Source organism: Tamandua tetradactyla, chromosome 12 (assembly GCF_023851605.1).
Source record: "Tamandua tetradactyla isolate mTamTet1 chromosome 12, mTamTet1.pri, whole genome shotgun sequence".
Classification (NCBI taxonomy): Eukaryota; Metazoa; Chordata; class Mammalia; order Pilosa; family Myrmecophagidae; genus Tamandua; species Tamandua tetradactyla.
In genome coordinates, this window is record NC_135338.1 from 12843587 (window position 1) to 12868716 (window position 25130).

Sequence of the window (25130 nt, forward strand, 5' to 3'; positions counted from 1 at the left end):
ATATGGCTGAGTACAGTAAATGAACACCACCCATCCTTTCAGTGTACGTTAATTGCTGGGGACAGCAATATTAAGAGATGGCTTCTTGAATAGGTGCCAAACCACTACTTGGTTAAAACAGGGAAGTTTTGACTAGCTCCACTAATAAATAATGAACCCAATATCCTTTGCCTGGCCTTCACTCATTCACATAAATTCAATATGTTAATGCATCTGTAACAAATTAAGTGTCTTTTAAAGTCCTTTAAAGGACTCCAACTCTTTTAAAATTTAGTGTCTATGGAAAACAAATAAGGAAAATCCTTGACCTTTCCTCTGTTAATAAGTAAGATCAATGGAATATGCTAAGAACCCAGAAACATTTCTATTCTCACATTTTTAAAGGAATTTACTTTTATGAACTCAAAGCAAAATTGGGAGGTTTCTTAAAAAAAACAAACAAACATTGGCTTACTTGGTTAGATATTTTTTCTTGGTTAGCTTTTGACAATGAAGTCAAGGGAATTCTAATACATACCAGTCCCTATGCAGAATAACCTAACCTCCAAAACTCACACTGGTATTTGACATACGCATCCTAGACAAGTCTTGGACTCTAAGAGTAGCAATTTAAGTTGTTTATTCTTACATAATAGTAAAGAAGGGAGGAGAAGAATTTCTATTTTGCATTAGTCAGTGTCACATGTCCCTTCTGTATTTTCTATAATAACCCACTAAGCTGATCTGTAACAATCAATAAAATTCATAAGAGCATGTATGAAATCCAAACAGAATCTTGGAATTGAGAGATAACAAGATCACCTTTTCACAGGACATTTTAAACAAATTGCATTTTCTTTTCTTTTTTATTTTGAAAAAACACAAAGGAAAAAAGAACGGGGAGGGAAATGCTGTGAAAGAACTACAACAAGGAGTCAGCAATTTCAGCATTTTTCAATCAAATTGCCAATTTTAAGGCTATTACATTGCTCCCCCGAATTAAAAGGATCAACAGTTTGCCTCTTAGCAATTAGAAAGGTAGAATTTTACCATGGAAGCACATGGAGGAAGACTGTACAAGAAGTTAGAATTAACTAACTCTCCACTGAAGACCACCCAAGAGGAGCTAAATGAGGGGTTTCTTTCAAGTGGGGCTGGGATCAAAGATTGAGGTAGATTAGAACCAATGGGAGGTTAAAGGAAAACATCTGGTCCCTTGCAGTAATCACCCACAGAGAGGTGGATCTTCCTTGGGGAAAGGGCAGCCCATCTAACCGGAGACCTTAAAGTGTGCCATAGAGTGGCGATTCCATGGGGGAGGACAGCTCTGTCATTCGGCAGAAAATGCACTCAAACCTTTTAAAGCATTAATAGGGGTCTTACTTCATCAAACAGAATGTAAATGTACAATTCACCATTGGGGTTCAAAAGGCATTTTTTTTTTTTTTTTTTTTTACGATAGGTCAACCTCGTCGCTCTATGCATTGAGTATAAGCCCTTGGCAGACTTCCTCTAGTGAACCCATCACAGTGGACCGTGGGCGTGAAACACTTCCAGGAGCAGCTGTGATCTAAGGCCATTGAGGAGGCGATGCATGTTAACATCCATTTTAAAGACAGGGGATACTCAATGGTGAATGTGGCTGGGAGGAGCAGAAATGTCCACGTAGGTTTACAGAGTCCATTCTTTTTCCCCTAACAATATAAGCCACTATATTGTCGATGAGGGGAGCAGAAGAGGACTTCAAGGAGATCACAAGAATTGTTATGTTCATAACGGTGCAAAAGGACAGACTCAAACCACCAAGATCTCGAGCAAGTTGCCCATGACCCTGAGGCAGTAGGACCTCAGCACTAGCGGGCCACTGAACCGAGGGTTCCTGGTAACTGTAGCGCCAAGGATAATAAATGGTCACAAGAATGCCAGTAGCAGCAGCATGGATAACCCATTTCCAACCCCTGCCTTATAACTTTGGCTTATATAATAAATGCCCATATCTTTTTAGGCAAGAGATCATAGAGTCCTAGGGGGGAAAAAAGTCTGAAGTATTCAAGAAAAATTAGGGGAATAGGTTAGTGCCAATATTTTCTTAATAAGGATAAGTCTTTGATAGAAAGCATTTTATTTTAGAATTTTGCTCATGTCTTTTGCAATTTCAGCCTTTTAAAAGAGAAGCTTACTTTCACATGGTTCCTACACGAAGTCCAATTCTCCCTATTTCCTACTCTTCAGATTTTTCTGGAAAATTAGTCACCAGAAGAAACGGCAAAACAGCATCTTTCAATGTGCCAATTTTCTCTGTTATCTCTGCACATCATATTTCCTTAGAAGAATTCCAAGGAGGATTTTTTTAAAAATCAGAACAAGCATGTTTGTTGACTCCCCTATCTAACAGGAAGGCGACTAGGATGAGAAATCGTGTGCACTGGGCTGCTGGGTCAAAGTGGGCACACGGGGTCATCAGGCCACAAGTGAACAGTGGCTCACGCTTTCTGAGCAGCATCTTTCCACAAGACATTCTTAACAGCGATGACCTCGTGAGGGGGAAATTCTTAAGACTGTCAGGGCTGGAATCAAGCCCGGATACCATCTCACTTCTTGAATGAGGAAAACAAGGACCTAAAGGGTTACAGAACACCTGTCTACAGGTGGCAGAACAGAAGCCACTTCCTGCTGTTTTCTTCTCGAGCCCTGGTTGCAGCTTAGGACTTACCTACATTTCTACGTATCCTAATCACTGTCCCGTCCAGTGGACACTCGGTCTCATGGATGACTTCCACTTTTCTATGCACTGTCTCAGAGAGCTGGAAGGTGGGTTACAAGAACCAGATACCTCTGCTCCCGTGAGTTAGCAGTCCAGATTAGGGCTGTTGGCCAGGATGAGGGAATTTAGAGCCAGAGGGCTCTAGTTTTCCCCCTTTCATACTTAGAAGTGGGTTTCCCCGTTAAACTAGATAGATGTGTTCCCCTTTCAGGTTTCAGATTTTCTCCTGTGGACTTCAGGTGTGGAATGTTGAGAATTATCATCAGTTTCTGGCTCATTTTCCCCTCTCTCTTTTTTTATTTGATTATTTTCCTTCTTTATATTCCATCTCCACTCCCATTCTCTTCCCAGACACAGGCAGTCCCTCTAATGTATTTGCTATATGTTCTTGGATAGGCATGTGCCCTTGAAGAAATTAGCATATACCTGTTTTTAATTTATGCAAGTAATATTGTGCAAAGCTGTCTTTGTTGCATTTTTTACTTAACATTTCATTAAAATCTGTTCATGCACTGTATTTAAATCTAGTTTACTGCTTCAAACTGCTGCATATTATTGTGTAGAATGCATCATAAAACTTTTGCTTGTCCCTTACCTTCGGCGATGACCATCCAGGTTGTCACTGGTTCCCAGCCACCAAAGCAATGCCACACTGAACATGCTTATAAATACCTCCTTCAGTCAATGGAAGGATTTCTCTTGGCTACTATATCTGAGAGCTAGACTACTAGGTCATAGGAAAGACACATACATATTTTCACTACATACTCACACATTGCTCTCCAGAATGTGTGTATTAGCTTATTTGTCCACCTGCAATATAATAGAATTCTGATATCTTCATTAGCACTTGATATTGCCTAACTTTTCATTTGTTGCCAGTCGGATTCCCTTCTTCATTAATAACAGGATTTTTTTACTTGGCAATTAAACATATTTTTATTGTCATATTTTTTTATTTCATGTAGTTATATTTTATAGTCAAATACAGGGAAATCTCTTGTGCAGCTTGATTAGGTATTGGGAATAACCCAATGTTCTGATTAGTGGAAAGTTCCTCATCTTGCATACCCAGGTTGTCATTTTCAAAGTAGCAGAAAGCAAAGCATCTGGTATTGTAAGAAAAACAAAAAAATGAAACAAAACCCTGTAGCATAATTGAGTCTAGGAGAATTCAGCAGTCACTTCAGCATAAGTATGACCTATAGATCACCATCATGAAAACTGCTGTCATTGGATTTCCCTTGTGGATATGCCAGTTAAAAATGACTTCGTTTTTTAACAAGGAACAATGTTAGATAATGTAGCGGGTGTACTTATTTCCACACTTCTCCATCCCACCTCCATTACCCAACCCCACTCTTGCACACATACACTCTTCTTTGAAATTACTCACCACTCTCAGCACCTACTGAAGGAGCAGTTCTAGGTGGTCACGTTAGTGCCACGCAATCCAGCCCCTTGGTCACAGTCTGTACGATAAGAGAAGGTCATTGATCTAACAGTAAGCTCACATATAATCTGAGATGAACTAATCAGAGTCTTGTGACTTTGAACTGAGAGATACTGAGATGGAGTCAGTTAGACCTGGTGAGTGCCAGAAGCGTCAGATGTTGGAGAACCTGGGTCAGAGGCAAGCAGAGCTAAAGTCATGAGAAAACAGAAACTAAGACGTTGCCAAGGATCCTGGTCTGCACAGAGGAGACAGGAGCATAGTTGCAGAGAGAAGCAGAGGTTAAAACCACGCAGGAACCTTCCTGGGGAGGAAATTTTACCCAAATAGTTGTTGAACTGAATCAAAGTGACCTGTTGAAAGTCAGAAAGCTGGTGAGAAGTATGTGGAAGAAAATTTTAAATGGGATACCTATGGTAATGGAGAATTACTTTCTTAGGAACCACAGAACTTTTGAGACAGAGTCTTAGAGAAAAGTACCTCTCAGGCAGCCTTCTGATACAGGTGAACCAGTAACTCTCCATTCGCCGTCAGGAATTAGATGCTACCAATCATACGTTCTATAAATCGGTAGGCTAAGTAGAGTGAACAGCTATGTTTTCCCTTGCTTCTAAACTCCCTTTAGGTAGCAGACTGTAGTGGTTAAGGGAATGGGATATAAACTGGACTGTTTATGTTTCAATCTTGGCACATCATTTCCCAGCTATGTGACTTTGAGCAAGGTACTTGGCCTCTCTATACTTCAATTTACTCATGTATAAAATAGAGATAATAATAGTATTTCCCTTATAGAGTTGTTCAGGGGATTAATTTTCGAATAGTGCCTGGGAGATCCTGTGGTACATGGAATTATGGTCCCCAACTGAGTAGGAATTATGTTCCTAATCTTACCCTATAAATGTATTTATAAGTATTACTTCTTGAAGATGCTGTTAGGTATATTATGAGGTACATTAGGTATTTATAGTAATTAGATAATATTATAAGGTGTGGCCAACTAAATCAGGGTGGGTCTTAATTCATATTACTGAAAGCTTTCGAAAAGAGAAGAAACCAGAAGACAGAAGTCAAAGAAAGTCACCCAGGAAGAAGCAGAAGTCAACTAGAGGAGCATACACACAGAGAGATTGCCAGGTGATAGAAGGCAGTGATTTAAGCCAGGGAACCCCCAAAGACTGCAGCAAGCTAGCACCAGAATGCTACAGACTTTGGGGAGAAAGCATAGCCTTGCTGATGCCTTCCTTGCTGACTCCTGGCTGTCCAACCCTCGACCCAGTAATTTCCTGTTGTTAAGCCAACCCCTTGTGTGAAATTTGTCATAGCAGCCTGGCAAACTAAGACAGACAGTAAGTACTCTATAAATGCCAGCTATTATCATTATTATTATTTTAGTAATGGCACCATGATTTTCCTTTGGGGAATCACCATCTCTTCCACTCTCAGCCCAACTTATCTTGCTGAAGCTGACACCCTGCCTTGGTTTCTCTGGCATTGCCGGTTCAGAGTTTGGATTGACCTACTGGGAAAGAAGTGGTTTTATTTTCTCTGGGGTTTGGGAACCTTAAGCCTGGAGCTTCTAGGAATCATCAAATTGAGAACCTGAGGATAAAACCAACACAGAAAAAATATCAGAACTGAACAATGACAAGAGACCAAGACTTTCTAACGTTATTCAAGCTCCTGGATCTAGCTGTGCATTCTTTACTCCATTATCATAAATTTGGATTCTGTTATTTCTAATAGAAACAGTGCTAAGCAATACAGCCAATTATGGCCAAAAATTTATTCTGGAGCTAAGTATTTCTTCATTAATTCATCCAAAACTTCTACTGAGTTCTCTGTTGCCAGACACTGTGATGGTGCTGTGATACAGTGTCGAACACCAAATAAATTAAAACTATTAGAATGAACTACATAAAACTGACCTTCTTTTAGGTCAAATGTGGTGAAACATCAGCAATTCCACATGGTTCAACCTAGTACCTATAGGTCATATTACAGGTACTCTTTACCTTAAAAGGTTAGCTGTTGCAACAGTGACCCACCTGCTGGTTTCTGAGAAAAATCACCACAAGGGGCATCTGGCTTTACATTTCTATTCCACTGGTCACCACTCCTTGCCCCCCATTTCCTCTACCATGAATTAACCCTGGTTAATATCATTAACTCTGTACCAGCATGGGAGATACAATCACCTTAGAAATCCCTTTCCTATTCAGTCCCCTCACACCTAGAAAACCTAATTGCTTACCAATCCTTTCGCATATTTTCTTTCACATGTCAGTAATATGTGACCCCACATCCTTCTTCCTACTTGATCCCAATGCTGCCTCTTTATAAGTAATATCACAGGGTACTTTCTTTGCCTGTTCTGGGTCTGACTTTCTGGTTCCTGCTTGGTTGCTCATTGCCTGCCTGCCTGATTTAGAGCACCTGGCAGACCCCATCTGTAGTTATGGGGAAGGTTACATCTTGGCTGGCTGGTAGGAGGCTCAGCAGAGCTGGATCTGGTAGAAGGCGTGTTTGTATTAGGAGTTTAACAAGGCTAAATCTGGTAGAAGAACTATTCATATTGGGAGTGACAGTAAGATCAGAGAAGCAGGCATGGAGTGGAGCAGGGAGTCAATGCAGTTAGGCCAGGGTAACAGATTGTGGGCTGGAGATGAACACGCAGGCGTCCTGTGAAGGAATGCTACTGAGGGCACCACCTGTGAAGAAACAATAAGGGAGAGAAACAGGATTGGGCAGAGGCAGAGGGAGAAGTAGAGCTCCAATGCAGTTCCAATGGAAGCATCCACTGACCCTCCAGGGAACTGTGAAAAGGAGATGACCTTTCAGTGTTGTCTGGAATTGGGCCATCCCTTTCTACCCCAGCATGAATCACTGGGTGTGGGCCATCCTTGAAAGGGGTTATCCTTAAGGAGGGCACACAGCTGAAGGTTGTCTGCTTGAGGGACTCTTAGCATCTGAGATAAATCCCAAGAGTTACTAATCCAAGGAAAAGACCAAAAGTTATCAGAGAAAAGCAGAGCGTTGTACCTGGACACCAAATTCACCTCTTTGCTAATATTTTATCAGCAATATTCATATTCTTCAGAGTTAATCATCATCTTAATTATAATTGGGGACTTTTCCTACTTATGCTCAAGCCCTTTTAGGCCATGTGGTGCGTTGAACAGTGTTTCCCAAAAATCCACATCCACCTAGAACTTCAGAACATGGATTTGTTTGGAAGTAGGGTCCTTGCAGATGTAACTAGTTAAGGGCCTTGAGATGAAATCATTTTGGATTTAGGATGGGATCTGTTATCAAATGACTTGCGTCCTTATAAGAAGAGGACATGGACGACCCAGAGAAGAAGGTGATGTAAAGGTGGAAAGAGAAATTGGGATGATGTGTCTACAAGCTGGCAACCACCGGAAGCTGGAAAAGGCAAGGAAGGATTCTTCCTTAGTCCCTTTGGAGCGGTTGTGGCCATGCTAACACCTTGATTTTACACTTCTGGACTCCAGAACTGTGAGAGAATAATTTTTTGTTGTTTTAACCCACCCAGACCTAGGAAAGTAATACGGTCCTTGACTAGATGCTCTCCTTTAAAGTCATGCAAATGCTTATTGTATGCATGAATGAACAAATGAATATTTAGTGAATAGCAGTAATGAAACAAGACTATAATTCACATTCCCTCCAAGACTGCTGAGGTGTAAAGAAGGAATCTGTTCATTTCATTGCCAACAATTAAGACAAGTTCTAATTTAATTTCTCAACGAATGTAAACTAAGCATCTTTACTAAATATTGTAGTAAGAAATGGTCTTTGGCATTGAGGAACTTGTCTTCTGGTTGTAAGTCAAGCAAACAACAATTCTAGTATGTGTCACTACTATTGGAATCATCAAAGTGCCCCAAGAGTTTTGGAGACCTAAGCCTCCCTCATACCTAGGATGATTTTGCTAGAAGATTTTGTGGAGAAGATGGCATTTTCACTAGGCTGTAAAGGAGGAATTGGGCTTGGAAAAAGTTAATGAGTCTGTTCAATGAGCAGAGAAAGGGCAAGTCACATGAATTAGCTGGACCTTGAAGTAAATATGTGGGATGGCAGGAGATAACAGTGGAAATGTCTTCACAAGTCTCAACAACTCCAACACCTGACTCTTTTTAATTTTTTTTTAACATAGCAACATACAAACATGAACATTCTTACCATATGATCATTCCATTCTTGGTATATAATCAATAATTCACAATATCATCACATAGTTGTTTATTCATCAACATGATCGTTTCTTAGAACATTTGCATCAATTTAGAAAAAGAAGTAAAAAGAAAAAAGAAAAAAACTCATGCATACCGTACCCCTTACCCCTCCCTCTCATCGATTGCTAGTATTTCCATCTACCCAATATATTTTAGCTTTTGCTTCCCCTATTTTTTCCTATACCCCTTATCACTTCCTTTCATAGATCACTCACATTTCAATCTACTATATTTATTTTAACATTTGTTCCCCCTATTATTTATTTATTTTTAATCCATATGTTTTACTCCTCTGTCCATACTGTAGCTAAAGGGAGCATCAGACACAAGGTTTTCACAATCACACAGCCACATTGTGAAAGCTATATCTTGTACAATCATCTTCAAGAAACATGGCTACTGAAATACAGCTCTACATTTTCAGGCACTTCCCTCCAGCCACTCCAATATACCTTAACTAAAAGGTGATATCTATATAATGCCTAAGAATAACCTCCAGGCTAACCTCTTGACTGTTTGAAATCTCTCAGCCATTGACACTTTGTTTTATCTCATTTCTCTCTTCTCCCTTTTGGTCTAGGAGGTTTTCTCAATCCTTTGATGCTGAGACCCAGCTCATTCTAGGATTTCTGTTCCACATCCAACGCCTGACTCTTTTTTTTTCCTTTGCACGGACAGGCACTGGAAATCGAACCCAGGTCTCTGGCATGGCAGGTGAGAACTTGACCTGCTGAGCCACCGTGGCCTGCCCCAATGCCTGACTCTTAAGAGCAAAACACTCTAGTACTGTTTAGTGCAATTTTTTATTTTAGTTCATTCTCTGCGGAGGTGATTCTATTCTAGGCCAACAACTCACTTCTGGGCTTCAGGGTTCTTTATTTTGTTCTGCCATTTTTAGTAGATAGGGGATTCTTTTCAAGCAAGTACAGTAATTACCTCAGCAAGGCGATTCTGAACTGTCCTAAACTACCAAGAGACTTAAATATTACCTAAGCACTCGGAAACGTCCTTGATTTTCTTTTTTCTTTTGGTGTGGGAAGAGAAGGAATCATGCTCTGAATAGCCTAAGCAAGGGAATACTTTCAGAAAGGTCTGTTTGGCAGCTAATAATTGAACTTCTACTACTCTTAAAAAATACTGAATGTATTGACAGTAGGAAGTGATGAAATAATGGTGAAAGGGAAATTAAGTTCATTTCTAAGGTTGATCAGTACTAGATTAACCATAGGTTACTTCTCTAACATAATTCTATCTTGAGGCAATTTAAAAGGAAAATGGGTTTAATTATACACAGTGATGAGTAATTTTGAGATTTGTGCTAAAACTCAGGAAAACTAGAATAGACAATAAATTATATTTACTAACATATTTTACTTACCATTAATTTTGTCCTTCAGAAGTAATAGATCTCCGAGGGTTAGAAAGTTCTAATTTTATTTTTACCATGACCTTCGTTTTCAGTGAAATCCATGTCTAGGTTATTTGTTCATCTTTTTTGTGACAGACTTGCAGGTCACATTGAGCAGGAAGATCTCTTCTTTTGAAGAGATCCATGATTAATGTATTCTCACGTCTCCCTCAGCAGGTTGCTCATCGAAAGGTATTTCCAAAAGGAGCTCTGAAAAAAAGAAAAAAATCACAAGACCAGGCAGATTCATGAATGTCTTCAAACTACAGGAAAGTCATGCAGAACTGGAGGTTTGCCAAAGGGCATACTTTGGCTTCCTGCCAGTATTTTGTAGTGGGGAAACATTACGTTGAGGGACTTCCTTTGCTCTAGTGAAAGCTTACTAAAGGTCAGAAAATTATCCATTTTACCCACACACAGAGTCTGACAGTCACAGATTTATTGGGGCTCAGGAATTTGCGACATATCCTTAGAGTTTACCCTGAATGACAAAGAAAGTAAAAATATGATAATGAAATCATTATACATAAACATTAGCCCTTTCTGCACCTTTTCCTTACACTATCTCCCTCCCTCCCATAAAAAAGAGAGTGTAAGAAATGATTTGATTTGCTTCATTCCTTAATTCTTTAAATAACCTCTAAAACTATTTCTCCAAAAGAAGCATAAAACCACCTGGTTCATAATAACTAAACCTGAAATACCAAAACATAAATACAGTAGTTTTTTAAATTTTTAAATTGGGCCATCATATTTATAGTCTCATTTTTTAAACCTCACTTTTTAAATACAACATTTGATGTTAAATAAAACAATGGCAAGATTGGTTGCTTCTTCCCTTTACATGGCACTCTCTTTTCTTTTTTACAGTAAAAACTGAAATTAAAGAAAATTAATATCTTACTGTTCTTTGTGAAGGAAATAGGAAAAATCATGTGGGCAAACTGTTAAACTTTAACAAAGCAATACCTAGAGTTTTATTCTTTTCACAATTAAAATTTACTTCAAGTCTTTTTCATTCATTATGAGTTCCAGACCACCAACTTAAAAACAATTTCTAGTTTCTAATGGTTCCCATTAATATCTATGAAAACACAGTAAATGCATAATTTTCACATCAGGATATGGGGCCACAAGAAGGGAATTATTTATATGAACTACATAAAAGTACTCTAGCAATACCCATGCTTGCCAAACAAAAGTATCCTTTGTAATGTTCATTCATTCAAAAACGACTCCTTGAAGTCCTACCAAATACTTTGCACCAAGGCAGAAGTTTTAGGGAATATGAGATATATAACGTGCAATTTACTGTCCTAGAGAAACTAGACTCCAGTTGGGAAGCCACACAAGTATTACACACACATGTGTACACATACAAAATACCCAGTCATATGTGATTTAGGGCTTCGGAGTTGTGTACCGTAGACAAAGGACATGGTGGCTCAGAGAAGAGAGTGGTCACTGTTATTCTTAACTGTCGAAGAAGTTGTCATGAAAATGGTAGACATTATTCCAAAGGATAAGCATCGGCCAAGGATTCCATTCCACACAGATCTACACTGCTAATTGAAAAGAAAATTCTGTTGATGCTCTGTCATAAATATTTTTATACCTTGCCAGCCCTCTTCTGTCTTTCTTTTCTCCCCACCCTACATCTATCAGTTGGTTGTGTTTGTCATGTCTGCCACTATGATTCCTACATATTCTGCCAGAAATCCTAGGCAAAATCAGTCTTCATCTCGCTGAGCACCAGAGAAAATGATGTGATGTTAATGACATAGTCTTATGTACAAATAGCATGGGCCCCTTCAGAGTTGGGAGAGGGGCATGCGTGCGTGTGTATATAAATCCATAAAGGGCGGGCCACGGTGGCTCAGCAGGCAGACTTCTCGCCTGCTGTGCTAGAGACCCAGGTTCGATTCCCGGCGCCTGCCCATGCAAAAAAAAAATACGTATAGATAGGTTGCTTTGACTTCTTAGCTGCTGAAACAAATGCCATACAATAGGTGGCGTAAACTATGGGAATTTATTGGCTCACAGTTTTGAAGCTAGGAAAGGTCCAAAGTTACGGCCATCAGAAGACTGTGACATTCTGGGACTGGCTGCCAGTGATCTGTAGTCCTTACTTTTCCCGTCACATGACAACACACATGGCGGTGTCTGGGTTTGGTTGACTTCTAGATTCTGGCTCCTCCCCATGGCTGCCCCCTCTCTCTGTCTGAATTTCATTCAGCTTAGGAAGGTCACCTGTAATTCAGATCGAAGCCCAACCTGATTCAGCTGGGCTACCCCTCATCTGAAGAAGCATTCAAGGAGATCTTCTTTCCAATGGGTCCACAGCCAACAAAATGTGGACGACATCAAGAACATGACCAAACTGGGGCACACAATTCAAGCCACCACATAGGTACAAATGCATGGATTCTTCTGAAAAATTTGTAGTTAGGGTGATACGCTGCCTTTTGTATTCTCTTCCATGGAACCAAGTCAGCCGGTCCAGAATGATTTATCTCCATGAATGGATGACTCTGTTAGGTGGTAACTAATCATTCATACTTTGCACTTAGAGTTGGTAAATATTTTTGAAACTGCAAATTGCCCCTTTCTTTTTTTCTGAGCTTTATTATTTTAATTATTAATTAGAACCACTACGAAAAGAAGGGTGTTGTATCAAGAACCTTTTATATACACAAAGGTGAGAAAATTAAAACCAGATAGAAACCCCAGGATGCCCAAAATGGAGCTGAAGTTGTTTTTGTTTGTGACGCTTCTGACTCAGACTCCCACAATGAGGTCCCATGACTTCATTATCAGGCACTGGTCTCTGATCTGAGATGGGGTGGACAGAGTAGACGTTAGAGACTGTTACCATGGCACAAATACACTCCATAATGCAAAAAGAGCTTTGATGCTTTAAAAGGCAAATGCAGGCAAAGAAAGAAGCCCTTTATTCCTGTATCATATCTTGAAATTTCCCTGCTTTTTAAAGGGCAATACATTCAGGGATGATTTTAAAATCTGTCCTGAATAGAGTGCAATGTGATAATAACTAACAGCCAGTGAGCACGTGACTCTGTGCCAGGCACTCTCTAAAGATTCTACATGCATTATTGCATTTAATCCTCAAACAGCCTAATGAGGCTGGTACTATTCTTAGCCCTATATTACAGATGCAAAACTGAACCACAGAGAAGTTAAATAACTTGCCCAAGGTCCTTCAGCTTCCATTTAAAGTCAAGCAATTTGGAGCCAGAATCCACCTTTGATCATTATATTCCAGCAAATCAGTCTCTGGCTCTTGCTTCTAATAGTGGCTGGGCCTACATGTACGCTACTTTATTTTCACATCTTTTTTCTCTAGAAGGTGCAGTAGTACAAGTGCAACTATTTTTGCTTATGGTTCAAAATTATATCTGATTTTAAAGAGATGTTTCCAATGATTTTCACAAAACTACTTTTTATTCCTCATAAAATATTCAAGCCTTTAATCAAATGCAATTAATATATTTATTTTCCTTTTTCTTCTTTGTTTTCTTCAGAACTTGACAAAAAATTAGGGTGTTTTACACATGTTAAGCTCTATTTGGAGAAGTCAAGCCATGTATCTTTTCTTAACAAATTGCCTGCTCTCTGCACCAACAACATGGCTGTTGTTTTCACATATCAAGCCAAAAAAAGAAATCAATTTACAGCCTGTTATTCAAATTAGGCCAGCTGTGAATTCCTCTCTTGCAGGGAGTGTTTGTGAACATCCACTCTTAAAGGTGACAGTTTTGTTCAGAGAAATATGTGTTGATTTTACCGAGTGAAATTTTATATATTTAGAAATTCCATACACTCAGAAGGACTGTGACTGGCATAGGCTAGCTTTGTTGAAAATGAGCAATCTAGGCCTTTGGGAGTTATAAGGATCAATTTTTCAAACCCAGATGCCCTTCAAATAACTAAGGGGTAGAATTTATCTTACCGTGGAAGTTACATATAGCCCAAATCTTATTGTTGGTCATAGGGATATAGCCCAAATCTTATTGTTGGCCATGGGTCTACAACCTACCAAAGATCAGAAAGACTTTGGTTTAAATAGATGTGTAGCTACAAAGCGCCAGAGTAAGGTTCAAGTGATGAGAATTAGGCTAAAGAACTCATTCCCTCTTCTCAACTTTGCTCAACTCAATCACCATTGTATACAGTGAAGACAGTTTCCGTGGCTAACTCAGCCCTCAGACCGCGTGTAAGTGAATTAATTCCTCTGCCTATAGGAATTGCCTGGAAAGTGGTACCAAAAATTCTGCGACCCTCCCCTAAAAAGTCTATGTAAACCTATGGTATTTTTTCATTCATTTTCTCTTCCTCTAATAAATTGCTTTTGTATTTATTTCCCTTTCTGTCCTTCACTTGTTATTCCCCTTCATCAGTCATCCTCTTCTGTGGTCAGTTGGGTTACCACCCAAACCCACAGTGACACCTGCTGGTCAGTCATGAATGGCTGGACTGAGTCCCTGCAGTGGCCTGGCCTGGCCCATAGTAAGTAAATGAGTCCATTGATAGAAACATTAAGCACTATAAATTTATTTTAGACACTTAGTGAGAAAAAATTGAGTGAGCATAGCACAGGGCAGCTTGGGAGGTGGGCATTTGGTAGAGGAAACTGCCATAACCACTACAGATAGAAGAGTTAAGGACTGTGTGTTTTTACTTCCTGAAAAAGAAAAAAGGAGCCAAAAGTACATCTTGTACTTCAAACCAATTATTAAGCCTTAAGAAAATACTCATGCTAATTATTCATGGAAAATCACTTTTTACGTATGTTTTCATCTGCTACACTTATAGCCCAAAAGATTTTATGTAGCATTAACTTAAAATTGCAAAAGTAACACAGGGGAGTTTGTTGCATACGTGTTTGTTTCCTTTAAAGATACTGCTTAGCCCTCCAACACAAAGGGTTAAAATTTTAGGTTATTTCCTATCCTTTCCAAAAACTTCCAATTCAAGCTCTTGGTTAATTTCTTTCCTGAAGAATATTCACATTTTGTTGATCATAGGTAGCTATACATTGGTTATTTTGGCAGGGTGCATTTTTGAGGATGTTTGCTTTGTTTCAAGCAAATCACTTCTGACTTGAAAGTACCAATTCTAGTAAGAACAAATACAAGAGGAACATCTGTTAACATTGGTACATTCTCTTAGAATATCTATACTGTTCCTTTGAGGGTTAACTACTAGGAAAAATTCTCCATACACATGTTCACATTTAAACCAGGAGACCATCTCTGAGGACTTGTAGCAGCAAATGCATATTGGACAAAAATGTTGTCCTTCTTCACCCTTGTTCTGTGTTCGAAAAGCCAAAACTTCATTTTAGCATGACCTTAGAAGAATAGTGATACTTTTAGCATTTCCTGGTATTTGGTGGAAGGAATGTTTTTATTTGAATGCAGATGTCACTTGGTTTACAGGAAGGATTTGGTAATGTGTTCATGCCAGTACTGCACTTACCCCAAATTTCTTGCTATGTAGGAAGAACACATGTCGAAGCTCACTGTTTGTTAAATGGAAAAGATTCAGTACACCAGAAGCTTCTATTATAAACATTGTGACTTTGTGCAATTTACAAAATGTTCTATCTCCATTAAACAATAAACCCTTGACCCCAGAGCTCAGTTTCAGGATTCTGGTATTTGAGAAGGTAGTCGTAATGGATGGCAATAATAAATGAAAAGTTCAAGAGGTTGAGAAAAACTGTTTAATTATTTCTCTAGAGCGTGGGCTGCAGAAGCCTTGCATGTCTGCCTTCTTCCTTGTGGAAACACTGCATGGAAGGAATCCATCAGTGCAGGCCAGGCAGGGCATAAAAGCAGGTTGCTGGCCCTCAGCTGTGTTTATGAACAAATGGTCTCTAGATATCCTTCCATCTCCAAGCCTTGCAGCTCCGCCAGAGGAGATTCAGTGCCAGTCCCAAGGCTCAGCATCTGTTTTCCAAAGAGCTTAGATTTGTTAGCATGAGAAATTCATTGCTCATAGTTGCTTCCCAGCTGCGGCACTAGTGAGTAGAGACTGTTTGCCTCATTTATTTGTAGAAAACCATGTTCTGTCCTCTCCTGGAGCCTCTCTTACATAACTAGTCCTGGACCCCTGCCGCTGAGCTCTCAGTCTTGGGCCCATTAGGAAGGAGCTGTTGAGTTTCTCTGTAAAAGCCCCTTCATCTGAACTGCATGAGGTCAGTGGGGTCCACACAAAGGCAAGACTTAGCAGTTCTCGAGACACCATGTTCTCTAAATCAGATGTCCAAGAGACTGGCCAAGTCTGTAGGCTTGGGTGTTGGAGAAGCAGTCTACTGAGAGCTCTCAGAGGCGCTTAGGAGACCAGGCGAAAAGTCTTCCCAGAAGAGAGTTACTGGAGAAGATCTGCAGAGAATTCCTCGTGATCCACAATGAGTTAAGAGCAGGAGCTTGCAAAGAATGCTTTGTAGGCCCAGACCCAGGGCTTAAAAAATAGCGGAGAGGATCTCCTGTTGTTGCCAGATGAAAACGAATTCTTTAGCCTTTCCTATCCCTTAACCCTTCCCAAAGACTTGTTTTACAGTAAATTGCTAATTTGTTTTATTCGATCTAGACTTGCACAAACCATCTAATCAGGGCAGCTGCTGGCATGAACCTTGGCTTCTGAACTCTAGAAGGAAAGCATTGTGAAGACTGTAACATGGGAAAGGAAAAGGATTCGGCTTTGCTTTAATTTAGACACCAAAGATTTTTCTCATTATAATCAGAGAAAAACAAGGAAACCAAAACTTTGATGGAAGAATTATAACATTTTATTCACTCAGTGTCTTAATGTGAATGTCACGGCTACCAGCATGCCCCGTAAAAGAGCGGAAACTGACTTTTTTCCAAGTGTAGATGACAAGAGAGGAGGTGGTATAATGGGCAAGAACCAGAGTTTTGAATTATAAAGATCTGGATTCTGTTATTTCCTAGCTGGATAGTATTAGGAAAGGTCACTTCACTTCTCTAAATATCACTTTTCTAATCTGTAAAATGGGGATACTAATAGTACCTCCCTCAGATTAAACGACACAATGAACCTAAGAAGATATTCAACATAGGATCTGGCACTACTTAACCTTTACTGGCAATAGCTTTAATAATTAAGCCATCAACTATGAATATAAAGGCTTTGGATTTAAACCCAAACTTGACATCAATAGTCTGTGTGACCTCAGAAACATTTCTTCTTTTTCCTTTGGCTCAGAATCTACTCTTAGGTGTATCACCAGGGTGAATAACAGAATGGCTGCATTGTTTCTTGTTTCCAATCTGTATGGAATTAAAATGAAATAACCACTTCAGTGGAAAAAAGACTATGTCCCAGAAACCAGGTGTGTTTATTCTATTCTTATTCTGCGCCACATGGGTAAGTTGCTGGCAAGAGGGAAATTACAAAGTCCATGGCCTCGGTACTAACTCTGAAAGAGATGGAAGGACAATATATCTGGGCACAGAAATACAGGCCCTCTCATCCCCAGAAGGAGAAAGCCCAGTGGGACCAAAACTCTGGCTAGAGAAGACTTTTTCAACCACCTTGCCCCACCCACACTGTACACTTGAATGCCTCAGATGGATTAGAATTTGAAAAGTAACTGGCCTCTTTCAAGCCCTCCCTCTCATCACCAACCACCCCTAGGTAAAAATAATGCCTCATCTGTTTGGTCAGATGCCATATAATTGTTTAATGGAGCCACAGAATGAAGAATAGGGGGCCCTGAATGTAAGGCAAAGTTGGGACTAGGGTAAGGCAAGTGAGGCATTCGCTTCAGGCATTAAACTTAAGAGAGTACCAAACAAACAAACAAACAAACTCAGTATTGGTAAATGATATTTCAGTGCAATATTTAAATAATAAAAATTAATGCATAAAAGCCATGATGAACAAAGTGTCATACTTTTAAATGAAGACGGGATTGCAAAGTTCAGAAGCGCCAGTCCTGGACGGAGACTTACTTGGGACGGTGGCTGTGTCAGAGGGAATCTAACACTGGCAGAGCCAAATGAGGTGCTAGGAGACCTCAGTGGGAAAACTCTTAAACACCTAAGGCCATTTCTGAGGGTCTTATCCCCAAAGGTTTTATATCCATCATTGCCTTGTCCTAGACAATCTAAAGCACTGGTGGGAGATCATTTGAGAAAAAAAAGCATCATACTGCCCTGGGTTCAGGCTTCATTCAAAGCTGGAAAAATTCTACTTTTAGTTTCAAAACAAACAAACAAAAGAACCACACACCTATCCAAGAGCTCAAGAGATTTCTAGTATTGCCATGCAGTGTGGTGATGAATGAAAGTTAAATAATTCCGAAATATACAGATTCGATTTCCCTAGAATATACATGGGTTTTGGGAAATGGTGCTTGTGCAAGGTACATTTGGTGCTCTGTGGAACTCCAAATATTTAAAAAATGCCACAGAGCTTGCAAGCACCAGGTTCTGGGTTTTCATATCCTAGCTATCTACTTGAGAATATCTTTTCTACCATCTTTTTTCCCCTGGCACCTCTACTCATGACAGCATCCTCTACTCTACTCTACAGAAATTCTGTAACCCAATTTTCTCCTTGGTAAATAAAAGCATCTGTAAATGGTAGAGGCCTGGCATTCACACCAGATGGCAAGGAAGAAAGGCAAATACAACTATTTGGGGTCTTGTTTGCCACATGGGATCGTCACACAATTAAGCAGTGAGATGCAAGGACTGGCCTTGCTAAGATCCTCTCTGTTTAAAAAAATAGCGTGGATTCTCCTGTAATGTTACACTCGGTCACACGGCCATCAGGAAACAGCACCATGGTCACCAGGCTCATGAGTCTTTACTGAAATCTAAATACACAGCTCAACCAGTAAACATTGGTCTGTTGAAATTGACATGTAAGCATCAGATGCTCTTCCATGCTAGATGTCTGGTCAGCTCGGCAGATGCAATGCTGGGGTTGGAGTGGGGGAGAGGTGGACTAAAGTAAATGAAATGAATTATTATAAAAGCCCAAAAATTGTGTTTTGGGAAAAAAAGTCTCATTATATATATATATTTGGCCATCTTCCTAATTCTCCTGGAGCAGGACTAGAAACAGTTACTCTTTCAGTTTGCTAAAGCTGCCAGAATGCAACATACCAACAACGGGTTGGCTTTTACAATGGAGACTTACTTATAATTTACAGCTCTAAGGTCATGAGAATGTCCCAGTTAATACGTCAACAGGATGATACCTGGCCTCTGAAGGAGGGCTGCAGGCATATAGCTGGCATCTGCTAGTTCTTTGCTCCTGGGTTTTGTGGTCTTCAGCTCTGGTTTCAGTGGCTTCCTCTGGGTCCTCTCTTAGCTTCCCAGTGCTGTTCTCACTAAGCTCTCTCTCCAGGTAGTTGTTTCTCTGCTTTTTCTGTCCTTTATTCTCTCATAAAGGGCTCCAGTAAAAGGATTAAGACTAACCTTGAATGGGGTAGGTCACATCTCAACTGAAGCAACCTAATCAAAAGGTCCCACCCACAGCAGCTCTGCACCCACATGGCCTTCGCAGGGGTACATAACAACTTCAAATAAGCACAATTATCAAACAGATTAATCTTTCGTTTCTGAATCAGAAAGCTCAAGGTAGCCAATAAAAGCTGGAGATGTGTAGCACTCAGGTTTGGAAATGGGTTAGCAGGACAGGACAGTGTTGAGGTGTTTCCGTTTGTGGATTTGTTTGTTTCACTCTTTGGCGTGAAAAGCCAGGCCCAATTTCTTCAATCTTGGAAGCGACTAAGAAGTCCTATTCATAGGGGTTTGTGAATCAACAAAGAGGAATGGCGTTTCGTACTTAAATATGTCTCATGTAGCCATTAAAAATCTTTTACGAGAGTTAAGCCCTTATTAAAGCAAGCTGGGCTCTAGGTCAAGGACCTTTTCATGGCACTCCCACAGTGCTAATGAGACAAATAATATCTCTTCACAGTACAATGGTTGCCTCCAGCACTGAATTCGGTTTGCCTACTGTAGTTAAAAACTCAAAAGCAAAAAAAAATTATCTAGAATTATCTTACCCCCAAACTTTTTCCTTTTCATTGTCTGAAAAAAAAAAAAAAACCACTTCTAACTCGATTAATGTGTGTGTGTGTGTTTGTGTGTCTGTGTAGTTGGTGAAGCTGGGTGGGGAATGTAGACCAAAGATTAAATATACGCATATTAATAACACACATGAATGCCTGCTACCCACTGGGCCATATGTACTATTTCCCTGGAAGATATTTACCTTCTTATGTTACAGAAGAAGGTTACCCACTATTTCCACAGCAAATGAATGGATGAGAGAAGAAGCATAGAAAGCTAATATAAAGAGAATAAACACACCACATAAGAGAAATATGTGTGAGTGAACACAGATCCTGTAAATTTTTTTTTGGAAGGGGGAAGTGCACGGTCCGGGAATCGAACCCAAGTCTCCCACATGGAAGGTGAGCTTTCTACCACTGAACCACTAATGCTATAAATTTTATATAGCAACTTGTTTGGGAAAACTTGCCTTCCTTATGAGTGATATCCTGCACTTGGCAAAATAAAATCTTTATTATCCCCATTGCCAAATCATATTCTACAGAGGGAAGCAACCACACAAATGACCAGTAAGATATTTATGTACATAAATATCAAAACATACTCCTTCCCCTTTACTCGCCCTAAAGAGAGTAGAGTTCTACATTCAGTTACCATCAGAACATGGCATTTCCCACTGAGAGTAATTTAATGGCAAGTAGCATACTATGAAAATGAAACACAAATGTCTTATGCTTTCCAGATTATATATGCAACACAAAACTTCACTGGACCCTATTTTTATGTCATATATAATAACTTACTACTTCCGTAAAGCATTCATTAAGATGAAATAATAAATGACTGCAAAATATGGATTTCTGAGTTCTGGTCTTGGTGACACATGATGTTCAAATGGATATTGATAACAGGGAGAAAGCAATTTCTGGTGGTTTTAAATCTACTGTCTAATGTTATGGCAGTTAGAAGAAATTTTCATGATTGGAAAGTAAAGGCAGGAAAACAACAACGACTTCCAATATCTTTTAGTTAATTCACTTTGATTGCTACACTACTATTAATTACAGCATTACAATCATCAATAAAAGTTTATCCAACTTCATTGGAACTGCCAAGATTCTTGCGGTCAAAAGAGGCGGAGATGGCCCATTTAAAGTGCCCCAAGATGAAAAAAAAATTATGGGTGAAGTGAAACGAGGAGGAGGAAACAGTCAGGATCTGAAGTGCCTGTTGTTGTGTGTCTATGTGTGATTGGGCATGTGTCTGTCTGTCTGTCTTTGTCCCTTTCCCTCCAGGACAGCATGGCCCCACATGCACACCTTCTTAGAGCACCTCTACCTTGTCCTTCCCATTTTCTCGATCTTCTTCTTCATAATGTCAGCCTGTTATTACTTCCCTGGCCCCAGGTCTACCTCGTGGACTTTCAGTTCAGTTTCCACAGCCAGCCTGTCCAGTCTCTGAATGTCCCCAATTCTAAATTCCAAGCAGACAGCAGAGAGAGGAGATCTCAGCTTTTCCACCCAACCACCCCTGCTGGAGGTCACCAGCAAGTGCAGGAACGAGCCATCCTTGAATCATATGTGTCCTCTGATTTAATCAGTTCTTATTAGGCCAGGGAGGCACTGATTCAGCAGGGGCTATGAGGGTAGATGATGCCTGACTAACATCCAAGTACAGGTCACAAAACAGGGAATGTTAAAACAACCAAACAATAAACTAGTGAGCTGCTGCTACGGGGGAGGAGAGTAAGAACAGGAAAAAGAACATATAATGGCAGTCATGTTCCCACCCCAATGTAAGACTCCATTTTCATTTCAATCTGGAATTGATCCCGAGACAAAAATATTCTCTCCTTGTATTGTTGTTAAAAGAAAAAATCATAGACCTGAAAAGTGAACAGAGGAAAAAAAGAAAGCATTGCCTGATAAAAACTAACTAGAAGCAGGCATTTTCACACTGAAATGAGAGGAGCAAAGTATCTTTGGAAATATAAAATTGGTTAAAACTTAACAGTGGCAACAACAGAACTGTATGTCAAATAAACTTGAAGCAAATGCTCCAGGGGCCTGATGCATGGAAATGGCCATGTCAGAAGGGTTCATAAAAGAATAAGGATAACGTCCAGAAGAGAAGCAACAGCCAGAGGAACCCAGAAGCAGACCCAAGAGGAGACACACAACATTGAGAAGATGCTGCTGATACTACTATTAGTTGCTATTTCTTGTATCATTGTGTTTTTTTATTAGCCACCCTTGGTCTAGAGTTTTCAACAACTTCTTAGTGAAGAGGGCTTAGAAAAGAAAGTCAGAGTCCTATTGTGTTCTTACTGAATTTTTGTGGGCCATAATTCTGCTTACATTAACTGGGTGCCCAATAAACCAGATAATTTTTAATCCATGGTAGGGTTTATATACATAGGCCTGTACTTCATTTCATCTGGAAGTACATAGTTCTGCTGCTACTCATCACAAAAACTTTTCGGAAAACTTTAAAACGGCACAGCAAGTCTGTCTGTAGCTTTCTCTTTCAAAATGTGTTTTAGGCAGTTGCTTCATCTCTTATTATCTTCTCCTCCATCTTCCCACGTGTCACAAATAAAGAACCAATATTCTAGTTTACAGCTCTATTCTCAAAACATCCTGGGAGGAGGAGAGGGGTTTCCCAGACTTAGTCTAACAGAATACACTTCAACCCATTGCTCTTTCTTTCTTTTTTAAAATTAACTTAGAGGTCGTGTCCAGAATAAACGAATTCAAGAATATCTGACATTTGGCACGCAGAAATATTCCTTTATGGTACTGAAGGCGCAGCTCTACTAGAGCAGAGAAAGTTTGCCTGGATTTTCCCCCTGTGTTGGTGTTTGGCACAAGATAGTGACTCAATATTTGTTGAATAACTCAATTAATTAATTGATAGTAGGCAGGAAGGGAGGGAAAGACAAAAGGAGGGAGGGGCAAGAGGGAAGGGTCATTAATCACGTTTTTGCGGGATTTTCCTCCCATTTTGTAACATGTTATTTTACTAACAAAATCCAAACTTGGATGCTTTTGCTAGCACAGCTGTCACATCGTGCTGAAAGCTAGAGACCTTCTAAATTACTTGAGTCTAAAAGAGCTATCCAAGAAATGGCAGTCTTCCTTTGCCCTCGACTAAGCCAGGGAGTAGTTTGAGGGCTCTAGAGTCATTCTCAAACCATCTGCCTTTATGAGTTGAAGTTTAGAAATTACGTGGTTACAATGGGACTTGATACAGCATCAGAGACTTTTAAAATGAACAACAATGGCGATAATTATGATTGATGACCCTGACCAAATTCTGACGACTGTTTGTAGTTTCATTCATTTGAGATGTAATTCACTGCCTATTAGCCTATATCAATATCTGGTTATAAAAGTGTCCATAATGTTCACAACGAGAGCCCTTGGTAATTGCACTCATGTAAATGCATAAATAATTGAGAGGTTATGTGGCAGTACAAGCCTCATCAAGCTTCTTTTTCATGTCTCAAGAACATATTTAAGGCTCAAAACTAGGCCTCAATTATGCTTGAATTACCAGCAATAAAAAAAAAAAGAGCTATGTTAACAAAGCTGTCAGAAACACCCTCTGCTTTAAATTTACTTGGACAACTGGACAATGGAAATAGTTTACTCATTCAAGGGTTGACTTCATCTGGTAAAGATTCCACTACATTTCAAAGAAGAAAAAGAAAGAAAGAACCTTGCAATTAACAGTTTCTTTCTTGGTTCCTGAGAAGATAGATGGAAAATCAATCTTGATAAGATGGGGTTGTAAAGTTGAATAGGTTGCCAGATTAATATAGCAGATTCAACATAATGGATATGGAAAGAAGTGAAATGTTTACATAAGCATGATTCAACAGAATATTATAGTGGTCTCAATAAGTTACAAAGCACCCAGCAATAAAGTAATCTGGCGCAGTAGGCATTACCTAAAAACTATAATTTGGTACCTACCAACTTTGCTTTGACACCACCGTAGGAGGCTTTGTAGTTTGGAACTGAAACTAACCCTACACATGAAAAGAGTTCTAACTTTTTCCAGGAATTTCCACTAGTACATTTCATACAATCTTATTTTAAAGAATACTTCAAGCTTCAGGAACAATTTCAACCTGTTCTAATATAAAAATATGAAGGGAAAAATGTGTGGTAGGTTTAAAAAATGACGACAACCATTAAAACTCAAATACTTAATTAACATTCTAATCTGTATTCATTTTAATATAATGCATTTTGTCATTTCTACAATAGCCCAAACCAAGTGAAGATAATCTTGGATTATTTCTCTCATTCCGGGTTTTTAATTTTAAATCATCCTCTGAGATCCCAGCCACAGAGACCCTTGGTAAATTCCTTATCATGAACCCCATCTTTACGTAAAATAATCTTCACCACGTAGAATAGATCCCCTCTGCCCTGGAATTCCTCCCTTGATGACTCCCATTTTAAGACACCTCTGGATTTGCCTGAAGTTCTTTTCAGTAGCTTATTGTAGATGAAGATGGCATACAGCAGAAAACGTTAGAACCTTAGTGCTATAAAAGGCAGAGGTCAACTCATTCCACTCTCCCATTATAAATACAAAGGAACAAAAGTTCTGAGAATTCAGTGACTTGTGCAAGCCCACATGTGTACACTCGCAGTGTGTAGAACACTCTACAAGGTGAGATGGGCAAATTCAAAGCTGAGTAAGGCTAGGTCCCAGCCCTCAAGGGGAAAACAGACATTTTCCCAGATGGTCACCATCCACGGTCACCTCCCATAACAGCTGCCACAGAAATAGCCTGTGCTTGGAAGGCATGGGAGTTAAAAAGAGTCATTTCAGTTAAAAAAAAAAAAGCCCAAAAATACAGAATGCTTTGAGAAATTGATGGCATTTGAACATGAACGAGGGAGGTCTTGGCAGATAGCTAGGTATTCATTCTGTGAAATTAGTTTATTCTGCTGAGCTAGTTCAATTTTAACCCATTAAGAAATATCATTTAAAAGTTGAGTAGGGTATATCCAGTCAATGGATTGTGGGTTGGAAGGTTACTATAAATTCACAGGTATGCTTGCAGATCACTAAATGCACATTTATCCATAGATTTGTTCAAGTTATTCTTTTAAATAAATCTGTCCCCAACAAAGTACTTTAGTTGTATTGGATAGTATTAAGGACATGTATT

At 39.5% G+C, this 25130-nt stretch overlaps 1 long non-coding RNA gene across 2 annotated transcripts in view; it reads right to left on the reverse strand.

The window, feature by feature from the left end:
- Positions 1–3699: 3699 nt before the first annotated feature.
- The window catches only part of LOC143651222 (uncharacterized), a 74326-nt gene continuing 52895 nt past the window's right edge, over positions 3700–25130 (reverse strand). Inside the window, exons 1-3 of one of the 2 annotated variants that reach the window (XR_013159920.1) lie at positions 19117–19251; positions 9831–10070; positions 3700–3852 (exon numbers count right to left, since the gene is read on the reverse strand). This is a non-coding gene — a long non-coding RNA (uncharacterized LOC143651222). Of the gene's footprint in view, positions 3853–9830; positions 10071–19116; positions 19252–25130 lie in introns of those variants that run through there. The other variant, XR_013159919.1, reaches the window with a different exon arrangement.